General features: G+C 40.9%; 1 non-coding gene across 1 annotated transcript; it reads left to right on the forward strand.

The window, feature by feature from the left end:
- The first annotated feature begins 13,635 nt into the window (after positions 1-13,635).
- trnar-ccu (transfer RNA arginine (anticodon CCU)) lies at positions 13,636-13,707 on the forward strand. Its single transcript has one exon. It is a non-coding gene; the product is annotated as a tRNA-Arg (tRNA).
- Positions 13,708-17,839: the final 4,132 nt, after the last annotated feature.

A 17,839-nucleotide genomic window follows, 5' to 3' on the forward strand; every position in this document is an offset into this window, starting at 1 on the left:
TTAAAGGGAAGTATCTAAAATCGCTTCATCAAACACACCGGAATCTATGTAGTGTTCCGTGATTTTCTTCGGAATTACAGGCTTTGTTGTAACCTTCGAAATACCATTAAGTTCCAACCTGCTCGCAATCTCAGATACATCCCTCTTTTTCGACATCGATAATAACTCCGGGCCTGGCAATGCAAGGAAGTCGCCAATATTCATTGTGGCCGAATACCACTCAGAAGCCAATCAAGCTAATGAATCGGGTATTCCCCTTTAACAAAATACCGATCGATAATTAAATAAACATTTAAGCAGAAAACTGTACATATTCCACGAGCCCCCAATTGTTAACATGGCCATAAGACAAAGGAGCAGACATCGGCCGTTCGGCCCATCGAGTCTGCTCCGCCATTTCCTAATGAGCTGATCCAATCTCCCCTTTATTCCCATTCTCCCGCCTTCTCACTATAACCTTTGATGCCATGACTAATCAGATACCTATCAATTTCCGTCTTAAATACACCCAATGACTTTGCCTCCGCTGCCGCCCGTGACAATGAATTCCATAGATTCACGACCTACTGGCTAGAAAAAAAAATAATCTCATCTCTGTTCTGAATGGGCGCATTGCAATCTTCAAATTAAGTCCTTTCGTACTGGATTCCCCCACCATGGGAAGCAAGTTCGCTATATCCACACTGTCTATGCCTTTCAACATTAGAAATATTTCGATTCAGCAACAATGAATATAGAATTGACACAGGCTTTTATAAACAAATAAAACATTTATTAAACACTACTCAAAAAAGTAAACCATCGACTAACTGCTATATGGCAGTTCGAACATTACTAGAAACGAGAAATGCGAAGACAGTTCTTTAAAGTAGTAGATGCAAAAGTGCAAAATGATTTACCCAGTCAGTTAGAGGAGACTTTCTTTGAAGTAATTAAATCTCTTACGTTTCGTTACTGCTGATTACAACCGAAGTATGCCTTCCCCGATGGACTTGCGATGAAGGACATAAAACGGGTTATAGTCACTGAGCATTCCTGGGCGAAACCTTGCTCCAATCCTTTCTTCCGTTTAACTGCAATATCGTGGATTCAGGTTAGAATTCCTTCGGAAATAGGTTCAAATAAAATCGAACCTCATTTACCGGCAACAACACCAACTTTTCTCGATCCTTCGGGTTTTCTGTACTTCAATAAATTCTTCACTCTCCGACTGGACTTTAACTGAGTGCGATTTTCAGAACTGCCGGCAGAACAATTCTTACAGTAGAAATTAAAAAAAAACTTTTAAAACGAATCTGTATCATGGAATCAAATACAGAGCAGAACGGAGTCACTGACGAATTAAGCCACGAGCTGAGCTACGTCACAGGTAGTATTCTCAATTTATACCCTGTTGAAAGAGGCCATCGTATGACCTCACACTGGCGGGAAAAATTAAATCACTCCACCATCACAAGACCATTACATCATGCCCAGCAGAGCCTCAATTACCTCATGGTCATGCCACAGTCACAAGATACCCACGGGTACGTAACAGAGGAAACATTAATGAGGTAACGGATTAAGACATAATAAACTCATGACAGATTTTAAAAGGTGAGACCTGAAGTGACTGACCAAACAAATACAATTAAGGAAGTTACAGATTAGAACACATAACACAAAGCATAGGCTGTAATGCACTTCTTCTAAAACTTAGAATGGAATTGCAAAAACTTAAAACCGACGGTTAATTTCTCATTGATAAATTCATAGTTTGGAGAACAACGGAGTTGTAAAAACAGGTGTGTGCGGCCGAACAGATTCGCATCATCTCTTAAACGCAAATTCCTCACACTCACACACAGAGAAGCAAACTGACGCGTGTGGCCACACCCCATATTTCTGCGCATTCTATTCACTCACCCTCTCTTTATAGGCAATAGTGATACAGGTCGTTGAGCCTTCCCTGCACAATGATGCGAGAAAGTGATAGCCACCCCTCGATTGCCGCTGCTGGCGACCATTAGCTGCGACCCTTAGTAGGAAACTCTGAATGGAGTGCGAGCAATCTGGCAGTGGAAATAATGAACACTTATAGCAAGATGAATTCAGCATTGACCCTTCCTCCTCGACAATCTCACTCTCTATACTATTCCTGGGCTTCCTCCATATTACATAGAACCTCATCTACCAGCTCCTCCGAAGAAACGGGTTTTAAGCAAATCTAAAACCCATTATTTATAAGAAATGTGTGATGCTCCACTCCACGACTGCTTATCAAGATATATACATAAATAGATGTTTTACTGATCCCAAAGGAAATTACAGTTGTCACAGTAGCTTTACAGGGACAGAGATGTATAAACTATTAAAAGAAAGGTAAGGAATGAATTAACATAAACACGTTATCTCGAACAGTCTAAGAGGAGGTCATCACATCTCCGGCTAAAGGTTAACTCACTTTAGAGCCTATTGTCTGAGTGTAAGGAAGGCCTTATATTGTTCTCCTTTGATCAACGCAGTTGTCAAAGTCCATTACTAAAATTGTTCTTCTGTACGGCTAAGGTAGCATGCAGTGGAAAAGAAATATTTTGCAGAATTCCCATGAATTTCTGTAAGATGCTTTGTTTACCACAGTCTCCATTGTGTCCAGTTGGAAATCAATCACGGAGTCAGCCTTACTAATCAGTTTGTTCAGCCCGCTTGTATCGTTCGTGTCAACGTCATTCCCCAGCATATCACAGCATATTAGATCGTACTGGCGACAGTTATCTGTGAGAACAAGTGGAGGAGATCGCCGTATGTCACAATGGACCGCAGTTTCCACAAGAAGTAGAAACTACTCTGGAGCTTCTTGTACATAGCATCTTTATTAGTTGACCAGTCAAGTTTGTCATCGAGATGAATCCCCAGATACATGCACATATATTATCGCCATAGCGGACAAGGTGCAGCCTCTTCTACATACTCTAAACTTGGTAATAATTGAATCACTGTAGTTATAGGATCACGAATAGCATATTTTATTAAATGTAGCATTACCACTTTTATTGGAAAGGAACACCCGCCGTAACCATATGTCCTCCCGTTCCACAAGTTAAATCAGCCGGGTACCATTGCCGGTTATTAATTCTATGATAAGTGCCCACAAGTGTAGAACTTTAGAACCCTCTATTCCTCTTTGAATATGTAATTTCATTCAGTAAGACTGGGATGCCGATGTATAACTGCAGCCGTTAAACAGATAGTGATGCATTATGCTAAGAGACGCAAGCAGTTTTCCTATTTATCACTTGTTTGGACGACAGGCTCCCTATGTCACACACCCATCTATTAAACAGTTTCGCTCCCGTACCCGTCATGCCATATCTTCAAAAGCGACGTGGTCAAAGACTCTCCAGCTTTTCATCTCTCTCTATCCTCTAAGTTCGCTCATTCTCAGCTGAAATATTTGTGATCTTCGATGTCTCGAAGGTAGCTATTGCAAAATACCGCACACACTTCTGATCCTATTCTGATCGACGATAAATGTGGAAACGCGTGATCTCCGGTCTGGCCGATACCGTTTCGGACATACAAGGGAGATGAAGATGACCTCGAGGATTATAGCTAAGGTTCCACGCTAAGTACTCTCCCTTAATTGCCTCACCCAGCCAGACATCCCCATCTCCCCGTTAATAGTAGGATAATCGCCCTACCTGTTCATGGTTCGAGCGGGTTCGGGCTACTAACCACCTTGGCGCGCAAAGTCTAATTTCTGTAGTTGTTTCAGATGAGAAGTGTTCAGTGCATTTTTATCCTTCAAAGTTGCAGCCCTGCTCTCAGCCATCAAGAGTGATTCCCGCAAAATAATACAGCGCTGACTGAGATCCTCCAATTCAAATCTTAAGAATTGCTATCGTTTGATATGGATATTGTACGATCTCTGCAAACTGCCTGTAGGCATGTATACACCTATCATTTCTCGTAGAAAATCCAAACTACTTAACCTTATGTACTGATCATATTCTATACTTTTCCAGTATGCTCCGGGTCAATTTTCACCCGGCCCAAAAATCCCCACATACCAAGTGTCTATACCAAATTCTGAAACACAGATCTATGAAATATGTATAAATAGCCTAACTGGCATTCATAAATTGGTGATTAATATTGATTAATATTTCAGAGAGCAGGGTGTGTGCTGCTTAGGTGTTACACCATTCATTTATGGAGAGAAAACATCTATTATTACACAATCTCATGTCCTAAGACATGAAAATCTAACATCCATAATGGTTTAAATATATTTTATTAAAACTGAAAATGGGAAGATCATTTTGGACATTGGGGTTTATTATATCATCATTTATTGCCATTTATTACCATCAAACACTGTCCTGACTGGTATATCACAAAAAAATCCACAGAACTAGTATCTGATTGTGACTATTAACTATGAATTCAACATTAACTAACATTTAAACAACAGACAACAGAATAAAATGATTTTTTCGCAAAGTAATCTCCGCATTCAAAGCAGTGGTAGGAAAACTTGCGTGAGTGGCCCTTGCGTATGAGTTTCCCAGATTTCCAGCAAGTTGTCCCTGTTTAGCTGTCCTTTTTTGCAGAGCAAATTTGAACTCCTTCTCTTCGGTCCCCTTGTGTTGGCTGCTTCTGGGACTTGTTGTTGATCAGGGTAAGGTTTAGATCGCTGCACTTCCCTTACCAGTCCTGTAAGGCTGTTTGGGGAACGTGGTGTCGCCTTTGCATAAATGGAGCCACAAGGGCTTTTCCAAGCTCCTCAAAAAAGAACCTCCTCCAGTTTCTCTTGCTTTCTCTCCAGGTCGGGTTCAGCTCACTCCATATGACAAACGCATATCAGTTCGAATTGCCAATAATGTCATGGAGTATGGCGGGAGGCCAGTGTGCTGTTCTCCTCTTGCAGCTGTCTGAGCCCGTTACTTTATCAAAGTTTTTCACTCGCACAATTGTAATTTTCTTCTTTAGAAGCAGCTGGCCAAGCTCATGAGATGCGAAGAAGTTATCACAGGTCACGTTGTGTCCTGTTAGCGCTTCCATCAACTCTAACACGACGCACATGCCTTTGTTTTCTCCCGAGTGCTCCCCACCCACCCTCCCGTCTTCCCTATATATACCTGCATATTCCAAGCATAACTAGAACGTGCTTCACTGGCTGCCCATAACAGTATTCCTGGCTTGCTAGGCATGTACTGGCGGAAAGGTCGGCGACCTGCAAAAACACAAAAATCGTAAAAATCATTTGATATCAAAACAATAGAATGTGTGTATTGAAGCAGTGTTTAACTGGTCTAAGAGTAAAAGGGAAGGCATCTCTTACCTCTGAATTTAACCAGTCTTTGATCCACTTTAACCTCAGGACCAGGATTGCACATGAGAGGCAGCCGTTCCACTCACTTTTCCCAGACATCCCTGATTGCTGCCAGGTTGTCAGGGACACGCTGCGCTGGTCTTGTCTCATGGTTGTTAAATCTCAGTACCGCCGACATGAAACGGAACATTTCCAGTGACATGGTGGCATGAAAAATTGATCTTTCCGTCTCAGCATTTCAAAGACTAGAAACAGCTTCATACCTGCTAGTATTAGAAACTCTATGTCGGCATGTAGGCCAAACACATCCATAGTCATTCATTTTTGACCATACAGTTTAATCCCCACCATGCTGGTCATTTCAATGACATTTTTATTCAATGCTGGAGGGAGGAAGAGAAGGAAAGTTGAGAAATTGTCGGATACAAGGGAAGTAGACAATCTTGTGGAGCCTGAATTTATTCGAATGACTTTTTCCGCTGCCATCCTGCTTGCAACCTGATATGGAAGTGAGCACCGATTGGTCGTGTTATCCTTGGACATGAATGTCTCTCTTGCTGCCTGCTTCTATCTCTCAGAGTCATCTTAAACTGAGGGTCTGTAATCAGTGTTTTCCTTCGTGCTTTCTTCCTGCACGGACACTTCCTCCTTCAAATCACTGTCTGCTTGCTCATCTTGGAAGACCAAATCAATGACCTCCCGGACAGCAAGTCTTGCTGCCATAGCCTCAGTCACTGAAATGGCAGCTCAGGTACCTTTATAGTCCTAAGGCGCCACCCCCCCTCCCAACCCCACAACCGTTCTTTTGATCTCTGTTGATTAGCTGGGTGTTTGTGCTTGCAGGTGCACATCTCGCGACAGTGTCAAGGCACCCTATGATTTCTGTCAGGAGAGGTAATTTGACCCGGAACAGCTTCAATGTACGAAGATTTGTCGCATCTGTACAAAAATATTTTGTCTTTAGGAAAGGTCATCAAACTTCGACTGGAAAGAAAAAAAACAAACAAACAAACATTTACAGTATTTTTACTCTTGCCGAATGTCAAAACGGGTCAAATTTCACCCGAGAAGTATGAATGGGTTAACTATGGAAACACCATGCACTTTAAACCGCGGCTCAAAAATATGATGTTGCATCTGGTTTGCGGGTCTGGAAAGTGAGACGAAAAATTGTTAGTGTGGAAAAGGGTATTGATCATTCATGTAAGAACAGTAAATATTCGCGTTCGACAATTACAGGCACTAGAAAGCTGAGAACTGAACAACGTGCATTCAATAGAAAACAAAATACAAGTTTTGTTAAAAGAGCGGGCAGCGCATACATATCCAATCGTCATGTGCACCGGGGGCTTTAAACAAAGGGAGCGAAAGGAACCTCCCACATATGACCTCTATATACCCTGGATATTTGAAGCGAGACACCAGGCTGTTAACCATTCGGAAAGTAGCTGTAGTCTGAACTAACCAATTAGCAGAAATTGACTGTCATCGGTCAGAAAAAGTCATGCCCAACAGGACAACGATTATCTATTTGCAGCAATTGCCCAGCGGGGATCACCACCACTGGAATTCCACAAATTATCAGTCACCCTTCTACGTATTTTACCAAATGTATTGTTCAGCTGCAGCTGAAAAAAAAATAGGAGCAAATTTCAACACATATGCGAATTATGATAATCTTGATTCTGGATATGGAACTTTAATTTGTATTTAGTGTTGTGCGTGCTCAAAGAGAGGGGGAGGATGGTTGGGAAAAAGAGTAAAGGGGTGCGCTGGAAGCGGGAAGCACATTATAGAGCTTATGTAATTACTAATAAAAACAGTGTTTGGAATCAGATTACCTTGTTTCGTGTCTCAGCACTGGGTGTGGCTCTACGTGCAACTTCTGGCCTGCCACTCATAACTGGCCTGCATATCGATGAAACAAGCACATATATGGATCATTTGGTGTTTAGTTACAGAACATGTGTAGTTCAGGGCCTTCATGCTGGTGTGTAGGTACGGACGCCGGCTTGAAAACGTCCGGCAAATGTTTGGAGCGAATATCGACAATTGAATAGTGTGTTTTTTGAATCCGACTCATTACCCAAATATTTATCTCTTATATAAGTCGGTACAATTTATCAGTTATATATCGCTCCACAGTAATTGGAAGCAGGGTAATACTGCAGTCTTTTCTGCTGACGTAATGTCAGTCGCTTAATATTACGCTGGTTACGCCCGTTATCACAGGACATTTATTGACAGAGTAGATTGTTTTGTTACGTACCCCGTAACTGGGTGTCTAACCAGCAGAGAAAGAAGAATCAGTTGGAGTCTGATGGCACTATATTTAAAGGGGTTTATTAATAAAAATAAGCAAAACCATCTCAATTATGCAAATATACATATAACACAAGGTAGCAGTAATAAACCTAAAAGTGTAGGAATAATAATAATAATCAAAAATAAACATGCTCTATCGATGCCTAGGGGTAAATAAATTGTCATAGAATATAAAGTTCAGTTCAGTTCATCAGTTCTGACGTAGTTATGCTTGCTGAGTTGTAATCGGTGCAGAGAGAGAGAGAGAGAGAGAGAGAGAGAGAGAGAGAGAGAGAGAGAGAGAGAGAGAGAGAGAGAGAGAGAGAGAGAGAGAGAGGAGAGAGATGTAACAGCTACAGCAGCGAAAACTTCCTCTGCAAACTTAATCCGTCGTATTGAGGTCATTCAGTTATGATCCCCCTGATCTTCAGCCAGTTATGATCCCCCTGATCTTCAGCCAGACCGTTCTCTGTGGTGGACTCGTCACTCTGGCATGAGTGGACCCACACTCAAGTCCCCACCGCCCCTGCTTTTACACTGATAGCCTTACTGATCGATCACCTGGTTCGGACATCGAAGCCCTCACCATTCTTGTGGGTTCCAACGCTCAATCAGTGTCCACTGGCGTGTCCGGAGGGTGTCTCTCCAGACCTGTATTTTTATCCCTGCTAACGGGGAGTCAGCTATCCATCAATCCTGAATGACTGTGTCCATCAAATCCGGCCACTCCTTCAGTCCACTGAGGAATGTTTATGAGCAAACTATTGTCCTTGCAGCGAAACGGTAAATAATTCAAAAAGGAGTCACAATACAGTTAATCAGCAATTTCCCCCTCTCTCTTACCTGTCGCTGATATTCTTGCCTGTTTTTCTTCTCTCTTTCTCATGGGCTGCATAGCAACAGTAATAGTTCATGTTTCTCAGGGGAAGATGGTTAACTCTGTACCCCATTGTCCATCAGGTCTGTTCATTACTCATAACAGTTCCTAGCTTCGCTTTACATACCCGGAAGAGTTAGTTGTGTTATACACTACCCAAGTAGTTCGTAAATCATTGATGACTCATTTGTTGCTAGTACCTTTTGTAGACAGAATGGAGTATAAGTAATGCCATCATATTGGAATTAAAAGTAAAAGAAACTGTTACTGTTATACTATAACAAAGAAACAAATCTTGTTTCGGCAACAGAAACAACTACCGTCATTTCGTTTGGTCAAATTATCAGATTGCAATAGAGGGAGGAGCAAATTAAGAAAATAAATTACTCTCGATTTTGTGCAAAAAAGTAGCATTCCTAGAACAGAACGGCATTTGACAGATTTGCGGAAGCAGCCCTATGATCAGTTAGAAAGAAACCTGTTTATTTCTTTCTGGTTTAAATATCACGGGGCGCAGTTCAAGATTGCCTACACCGCTTGATAGGTCTGTTTCCAGTTGTACCGCCGGCTCGTTATGCGTTCGAGTTAGTGCTCACCAGAGTATCTTTTCAGCCAGCAAAACAAAACGATATTGTGAACATGAATAAATGCTCGTCATTTTGCCATGCTTTCTGCTCTGCCACTTGGTACTCCACCATTGGAATGTCACATAACACTTACATTACCTTGTCCACTCACTGCGTGGCCATTGAAACTCCAAAGACAGTTCTATTAAAACTGTCAAACTGTCAGCTTACTGCAGCAATCTATGGTCATAATCCTTAGATCTTTGCGAACACCTCTAAAATATATTAGTTAGAATGTTCCTACTGATCTAACCAACTATTTATTCATGGTCGTACCCCCAGTTTCCATAAATGTCCAGTGCCAGAGTTCCCAACCTGTTTTATGACATGGAACACCAACATTGATCAAAGCCTCCAGATTGGGTACATCTGTTCCGGGGTTCCGAGAAAAACATTTTGTCATTATAAACTGTCATTTTAAGAAAGATGTAATATCACTCTCTAGTATCACTTCAACGATATTGTTAACCGACAGGTCAATCTGAAGAGCAGCAATTTCTTGTCGGTGTTAAAAGTACTCATATTAAAACAGTATGAATAGCAATCTCATAGTAACTTCTTCATTTGGAAATATTGTTCTCCCGGAGCTGTGTCAAGTAAGGTCTCTGGAAGGACTGGATATAATACTGAACTTGATAATATATTCTCGCCAAACACATTTCCGGTGCGTTCAGCATCCAGTGAATTAATGATATAGTTATAGTGGTGTTTGAATGTCTGTAAAACTGCGGGTATTTTTGTTTTTATGCTTGAATAAACTTGATTGAAGAAGTAATCGGATCTTCACACGTCCTAATACTAAATTGAAAGAACCCCATTAAATAAATAGCATCAATCTCTGGGGTGTTGACGTACACAAAGGTAATTTCGATCATGTGTTCCAATCAATGAGATGGAACTGGAGGGATGGGTGGCAGAAGTGTCGTATAGTGCTCTCCTATAAAATGACATATAAAACCAGATAATGATTGCTTTTCTCCGGAAAAATATGCTTTTGTGCATCATGCCTTGATAAAAAACAAACGATAAAAAATAAATTTCGAGGAGGTTATCAGAAGGATTATGGAGATGCATGAGGCTGGAAAATGTATTTCTAAAGACCTGAGACCTGAGGTTCATCAGTCCTCAGCAAATGGAGGCAAATAAGTACTGTTGCTCCTCTCCCTCGGAGTGGATATCCTGCAAAGTTCACACGAAGAGTTAATGTGTAATGCTGAAGGAGCTGAAAAGAATCCAAAAGTAGCAACAAAACAGTTGCAAATATTACTATGCCTTGTTAAAATCTCGGTTGACGAGCCACACTGGAAATCACTGAATATGCTCACCACGGAGGAAACTACTGCTCTCCAAATTAAAAAAAACCAAAATGAACAACATTGATGCACGTCTCAACTCTGCGAGAGGACACCTGGATGTTCTCCAACGCTCTGGAACCATGTTCTGTGTAGAGGTGAGACATCGCAATGTTTGGAAGATATGGACACTGCAAACCAAGAGCAAAGCCTCACCTCAACCGTGAAGCATGGTGGACGGACTATCATGGTTTGGGGCTGGTTTGCTGCGTCGAAATCTGGAGAGCTTACAACATTTTAAGGGGAAAACGATTTCAAAATTATATCACGAAATTTTACAGTGTATATCAGAGAATAGGAGAATATCAGTACACCATAGAAAGATTAATATGTCGATTAATCCGACAAACAAGCGTAAATCAGCATCAGAATCATTTTAAAAGAAGAAAATTATTGCTTTTGAATGGTTGAGTGAAAGTCTAGAATTTAATCTAATAGAAGTAATGTGGAAGGACATGAAGCAAGCAGTCCATTCAAAGAATCTCAGCGACATCCCAATGTTAAAGCAGTTTTGTACGGATGGAGGACCTAAAACTCACCAGTCCAATGTTCAGATCAGAGCAGTTGTTATCAGAGTCGTTTGGTTGAAGTTATTGTTGTACAAGAGGGGTCATGTCCGTTACTAATATAAAACATTCACGTAACATCTCAAGGAAATACATGTAATATTGAACACGTTCTCAGGAAATTAATGAGCAAAAGGATTAATTTGTGTTATTTATTTAATTGCGTACTGTTTATCTAGTTTTAAGACACGTAACGCTCTGATCACATTTTAGGTCGTATTTATTCACAAAATAAAGGAAGTTTCTACACTACATGGTTCACAAACTTTCTGCACCAATGTACAAAGGAGATTCGACAAGAAGAAAGGACGAACTTCTGAAAATGAGTCAATATAATTCTATGCCATTTTAATAAAGCCTACATTTTGTTGTTCTACCCATTTCTGGGACAGTTTTAAGCCCCTTATATGTAGCACAGGGGAGGCCAGTTTCTCTCTGTGACCAGTACGTACAAACATTGGAACGAGACTCTCGCTGCAGAATAAATGTCATATGGATACTTATCTAACTACCAAACAAACATCAACACTTTGGTAACGTTGGGCAAATGTTAACGCCCACACGTCATCCAGTATTCACAATCTTATACAGAAAATAATACATTGACTGCCATTTAATGTTTATATTTTGCATTCTATCCGAATCTCTTTTCCTTTCTCCACCTATTGTGTCACGGAGAAAATATCTCTGTTTTGGCTAAATCTCTTTGGCCTGAAACTTTATCTAATTTCACAGATCCTGCGAAATTTTCTGAGAATTCCCAGTTCTTATTCACTATATATTTGTATTATTCTGATTTACGATGCCCGATTTGTGTCTACTATCCAATCATAATGTGTTACTGTTTATCGATCTTCTACTTGAATCAAGCTATCCTTATCAATTTTCCTTCATTTGTTTGCAGAAAGAACCTTCGGATGAAATGGAATTAGTCAGGTCGCGTTTAATCCTGTCCAAAACAACTACGGGGAAGACTTTTTTCTCATGCAGATGACTGCGTCGTGGGTTTTGTCAACAAACAATAATCTGACAGAACAGGACCGAACGCTGCTTGTATTTAACAGACAATAAAGGAACAGAACTCTTTAGCATGTTGTTTCATCACTTAACAATTATGCTGTTTTATCAGTTAACAATGAAGCAATCAACACAGACCCAAGATATATTTGAACATCTAACATTATATTCTGTGATTGACAGAATGGTATACGTTCTCATCCAATCACCGGGTCTATTATGTAACTTCAAAATTGCCACTGGTTTTCATAAACTGCACACATATAGATCTGATTTATTTAGTTTCTTGCGAATGACCAATATCATCAATTTTAGTTAAAATGCTGCCTCGTAATTCAGCTCTCCAATGCTGCCTCAATTCTTTCTCTGACCACGTGGATCACGGCGTGGTACTCTGATTTCTTCTTATTGTCAACAGATGAGTGGATGGGTCGGTTAATTGGCTTCTTTAAATCGCCCTCCATATTTAGGTGAGTTTATATTTTGATAATAGTTGAGAGACGAAAATGATTTAAAAGTATTATTGCGAACAGTGGTAGATAGATAGTGTAGACACCGGGACGGAGGTACAGTTTCTATACTGCAAGCCCAGGTCTGTGATTTACCCATACAGGAGCACAATCTTTTGAACTGCCTCCAGTTTCTATATTTCTTTTGTTGAAAAGGAGGTCGACCATAGTCCGCTCTGCTTCAGATGTCCCCTCAAGACTAGCTCTTTTTGAGCAGAAAAAAAAATTCTTCGCGCTCATTGCTTTACTTATCCAATAAATTGCAAAACGGCACCAGCGGAAGAAATGCATGTAACACACAAGATGGCCTAGAGCACGGCAAACTGCCGAAATCGGTTGAAGGATCACTGGGTCATCGATCAATGCGTTTGCGACTTTGTTACCCAGAGAGGTTCCGGGACTAAACAGCAGCATGGGGAAAAGCAGAAGAGGAAACGTTTAGGTTTAGTCCCCAGAAAAACTGTATGCTAAGTTGAAAAGGAGAACAAGATAGAATGAAGTACATTGCTTGGTATCAGGCCTAATGGAATTTTTTTTGTACCTTTAAAAACCTTCAACAACCTAAATTCCTTCAACAACCTAAATTATTCCATTCAGTTATGTATGAAAATTCTGATTCCTCTTCAGTTTCTTGAATGGTGATCAGTTTCTTGAATGGTGACCTTTAAAAACCTTCAACAACCTAAATTCCTTCAACAACCTAAATTATTCCATGCAGTTATGTATGAAAATTCTGATACCTCTTCAGTTTCTTGAATGGTGATCACTTACCATTGAATTGAATGGATATTTCTGGAAGGCTCCACTATGGGGTTGTCATTCTGGAGAAGAATAAAACAACTCTTCAGAACAGGAAAATTCTTAAGTGAGCGCTAGAAGTTACCAGTTAATTACTGAAATGCTGTGCCAATGCTGCTAAATGAATAGTTACAGAGTTATGCATCATATCTTAATACTTCCAAGACCATGCAATTGCATATGGCTATCACTGAATCAAAAATTAATAATTTTTTGCTTATAACATTCCTGTCATCATGGGGTAGTTCTGCACACACATGTATTCGCGGTCAGGCGCGATGGCCAAGTGGTCAGGTGTCGGTCTCCTAAACCGAAGATCGCGGGTTCAAATCCCGTCCGTGCCTAAAGGTATTCGTTAACCTCTAGCTGTTGGCCGGCGATGGAACCTTGGGTTCTGTTGTATTAGTAATATACATCGAGCGTTGTTTTTATGTTGATTTTTTTCCTCCACCCGGTCTGATAACCATGATCTTTGGCGAGAAATGTTTTGCTGCATTGTAATTGAGCATGATAACTCGAGTAATATCACGTGGTTTTCCATGCTATTAGAATAACCGCGATCTATATTGGAAGAGAGCAAAACCGAGGAAGACAACATGAAAGTAATTAGCAGCATGAGTGACATTGCAACGAATCAGTGAACTGGGCAGGAGAGAGTGCTACTTTGTCCACATACGCTTGCACAGAAGGTTACGACGGCAGCCATTTGCGCAGTTCTCCCGGAGTTGAGCTGCCACCGATGACTGAGCAAGATTCATTAGACAATGCGGATAAAAATAAGGCAGGTAGAAGCCGATCGGATATTATTCTGAGTGGTCCAGTATTGCGGCTTATCAGGCAGGCTTAGTCGAAGTCAGGCTCGGTCCTGGTAAGTAACGTAGGTAACGCTTCTTTTTTTTGTTCATTCATGTAACGAAACCCAATTTCCCTGTGTATCAATAAAGTCTGTCTGTCATTCCATGTCTGTTAGTGCATCCAGAATTGCAAAGGCTCGGTGTTTACTTCTCTGTGTAAGATATGGGAATTCAGGAAAACCACTAGCCAGCTGGATGAGCACCAGGTGCACCGAGCTGCAGCTCCTCAGAGAAAGAATGATTGATGGATCTGCAGCTTGATAAACTTGCATAATGGGAGAATGAGGAACTGCAGGGAAGTATTCATCGCAGTGTTGCAGTAGACAGTTAACTGGGTAACTGTCAGGAAGGGAAGTGGGATGTGCAGTTAGTGCAGAATTCCCTTTTGGCCGTTTATCTCAATAATAAACACAAGCCATTTCAGAATGGAGCTGCAATGATCGAGTCTCGCGCAGTCAGTCGGAAGAGAACAGAGAAACGAGAACTACAACGGTGACGGGAGATTTTTTCTTCAATCGGGGAATAGAGGCGATTTTCTGTGGGAACAATAGACAGGTCCGGTTGGTATGACTTCCCAGGTGTCCAGATCCGGGATGTCTCGGATCTGGTCCACGATACTTTAAGAGGAAGTGGAAGCAGTCAGATGACGTGATACAGATTAGCACCAAGCAGATCGTTAGGCAAGTGGGTCCTGAAGAGGTATTTTAGAGAATTGTGTAGAATGTTGAAACACATCACCTCCAGGGTAATCTCTGTATTTCTGTCCGTGCCACATGTTAGTTATGGTAAAGATAGAATGACTTGACAATTTACTAACCCATCCCTACAGTTCATTTGTATAGATCATGAAGTGCAGATGTCCCAGAAGAGATCCGTGAAGCACACCACTGGCGACTGACCTCCATGTCGAATATGACCCATCTACAACCACACATTGCCTTCCGTGGGAAAAGAAGTACTAGATCCACAAAGCAATGTCCTTTTTTGTTCCATGCTCCCTTACTTTCTCCAGAAGCCTGGCAGGAGGTATCTCGTGAAATGACTTGTTAAAATCCATATACACTATATCTACCGCTCTACATTCATGAATGAGTTCAGTCACATCCTCAAAAAATTCCGTCAGTCTCCTACGGCACGAACTGCCTTTGGCAAAGCCATGCTGACTCTTTCTAATTATATGTCTCTCCAAATGTTCATAAATCCTGCGTCTCACAATCTCCACCATCAACTTACCAACCACCGAAGTAAGAATCACTGGTCTCTAATCGCTTTCCTGAAAAATGGAACAACATCCGCAACCCTCCAATCCTCTGGAATCTCCCCCGTCCTCTTTGACGATGTAAAGATCGAACCTGGGATAAGCGTCCTCTGTCCCCTGTGACGTATCAAATTTGATACGTGGATATGTGTTTTCCAAAAGCTCCAATACACCATCTTTCTTAATATCTACACGCACAAGCTTTTCAGTTCACTATAAGTCATGCCTAAAATCGAAAAGATCCTTTCCCGTAGTGTATACTGAAGCAAAGACTCATTCAGAACTTCTGCTATCTCCTCCGTTTCCATTCACGTTTTTCCACTGTCACACATGATTGGTCGTATTCTCCCCCGTCTTATACGCTTGATCGTCACATATCTGTTGAAAGTCTTCGGGTTTTCCTTAATCCTGTCCGCCGATGCCTTCTCAAGTCCCTTTCTGTCTTTATGAATGTTTTCCTTAAGCTCCTTCTTCCTAGTTTTATAATCCTTTAGATCTCTATCATTGTTTTTTTACCATTCATGAACTTTATTTTCTTTCTGATCAGATTTACATTTGCAAACCTCGGTTACTATACCCTTTCCCTGTCTCATTGGAAAGTACTTAAGAAAAATTCGAGGCAAATAACCCCTGAACATTTGCCACATTTCATCCGTATATTTGCCTGAGGACATCTTTTCTCAATGTCTGCGTCCAAGTTCAAGTCTGATAGCATCATATTTCCCGTTACTCCAGTTAAACGCTTTCCTAACGTTCTGTTCCTATCTCTTTCATATGCTGTTGTAAGGGAGATAGAATTGTGCTCAATATCTCCAAAATGCTCTCCCACTGAGAGTTCTGACACCCGACCTAGTTAATTTCCCAATGTCAAATCTTCGAAAGCTCAAAAAGATCAGGGCTGTATTCTTTAGAACGTGGACCTTTGTGAGGACATTTGATAGAGAAAAAAAATATGTTGAGGAACAGACAGTAAAATTCAAACAGGCTTTTCCGACGAGGTGTGGTGAGACTACAACCAAAGGTCATGGATTAAGTTTGAAAGGTGAGACATTTAAGGAAAACAAGAGTAGCAACGTCTTCGAGGGACGAAAAAGTGTTGAATCAGCTGACAGAGCAAATGGCCCACGCGAGCTCTATTTTCAACGTTTAAAAGTAGTTTCTATCGCTACGTGTGTAGTTGGAATATGGAGGGCTTTAGTGCCGGTGCAGCACGTTAGGCATAGAGAGATTAAATCGTCTTCTGAATGGACTATATTGGCGGGGGCACGCTTCTCTGCTGTCCTTTTGTATGACTTTAATCAGCCATATAAAACTGTTATTCATTGTGCATAGGGTCGGGGTACTTCCTCTAAAAGCAAGAACACAATTTCAATAGCGCCAACTTAAACGGGCAGTTTTGTGAGAGGTCGAGTGCAACATAAAGGCTAAAGAGAGGGAAAATAATAAAGCAAAAAATACTGGAAAGTTACAGCATTAGAATGCACTGTTTTTTTAATTATGTGTTCACCTATAGATTGGAGAAATCAAACATGCGCGAGAGCACAGCTTAGCGTAACAATTGCTTTTTAATTCAGAAAAGGTCCATCGAGCTGCTGTTTTCTGCCACTTTACTTTTCTTTCTCTTTCATTTGAACTATTCGTTTCGGCCTTCATAATTATCATATTGCATCGCAACGCATACTTGAGGGAAAGCATTTTGTCTTCCCTTTGGGGTAGTTGCAGCCTGCAGGACTCAACATTCAACTTTACATATTCAACAGGTTAGTTGCTGTTTATTTTTTTCCCCACGGCAGTTATTCAGTTCTGGTATCAACTGACAATGTTCATAACTTTCTCTGATTTGTTTTCTTTCTGCTTTTTCCTGGAATTCAACACAGGGTTATCCACACCTGACATAAATTTGCCTCCCTTATTTGCTATTCATGGTTCAATTAATTTAGCGCTATATTCTCACTCTACAACTGCTGCTATTCACTCATTAAGTAGATAACCTTTATTACATCTTACACTTATGGGCAGCTGCATGTCTGAAAAAAAAACCCTTCTGCCCGTTGATAAAACATTTCCTATAACCCCCTTCGCAGTTCTGACGCTGAAACCCCAACACCTATCTCTGCAACTCTTCACTTAGTTGCAGTTTACCATTCGCATATTTAGAGTGTTTTACTTTTTACTATCCTACATGATAAAGTGCAGTTGGTCAACGGCTGACCCGATAAACAACCTATCAGTTAACATGACTAAACTAAAATCTGATTGGTAACTCATAAAACGAAGGTAGGACGACCATGGGTCTGCCCGCATTGTGGAATCAGCTGATGGAAAGAGTTAGCAGCTTTTATTTTCTTGCTTTCGCATATTGGA

Source organism: Hypanus sabinus, chromosome 26 (assembly GCF_030144855.1).
Source record: "Hypanus sabinus isolate sHypSab1 chromosome 26, sHypSab1.hap1, whole genome shotgun sequence".
NCBI classification, from domain to species: domain Eukaryota; kingdom Metazoa; phylum Chordata; class Chondrichthyes; order Myliobatiformes; family Dasyatidae; genus Hypanus; species Hypanus sabinus.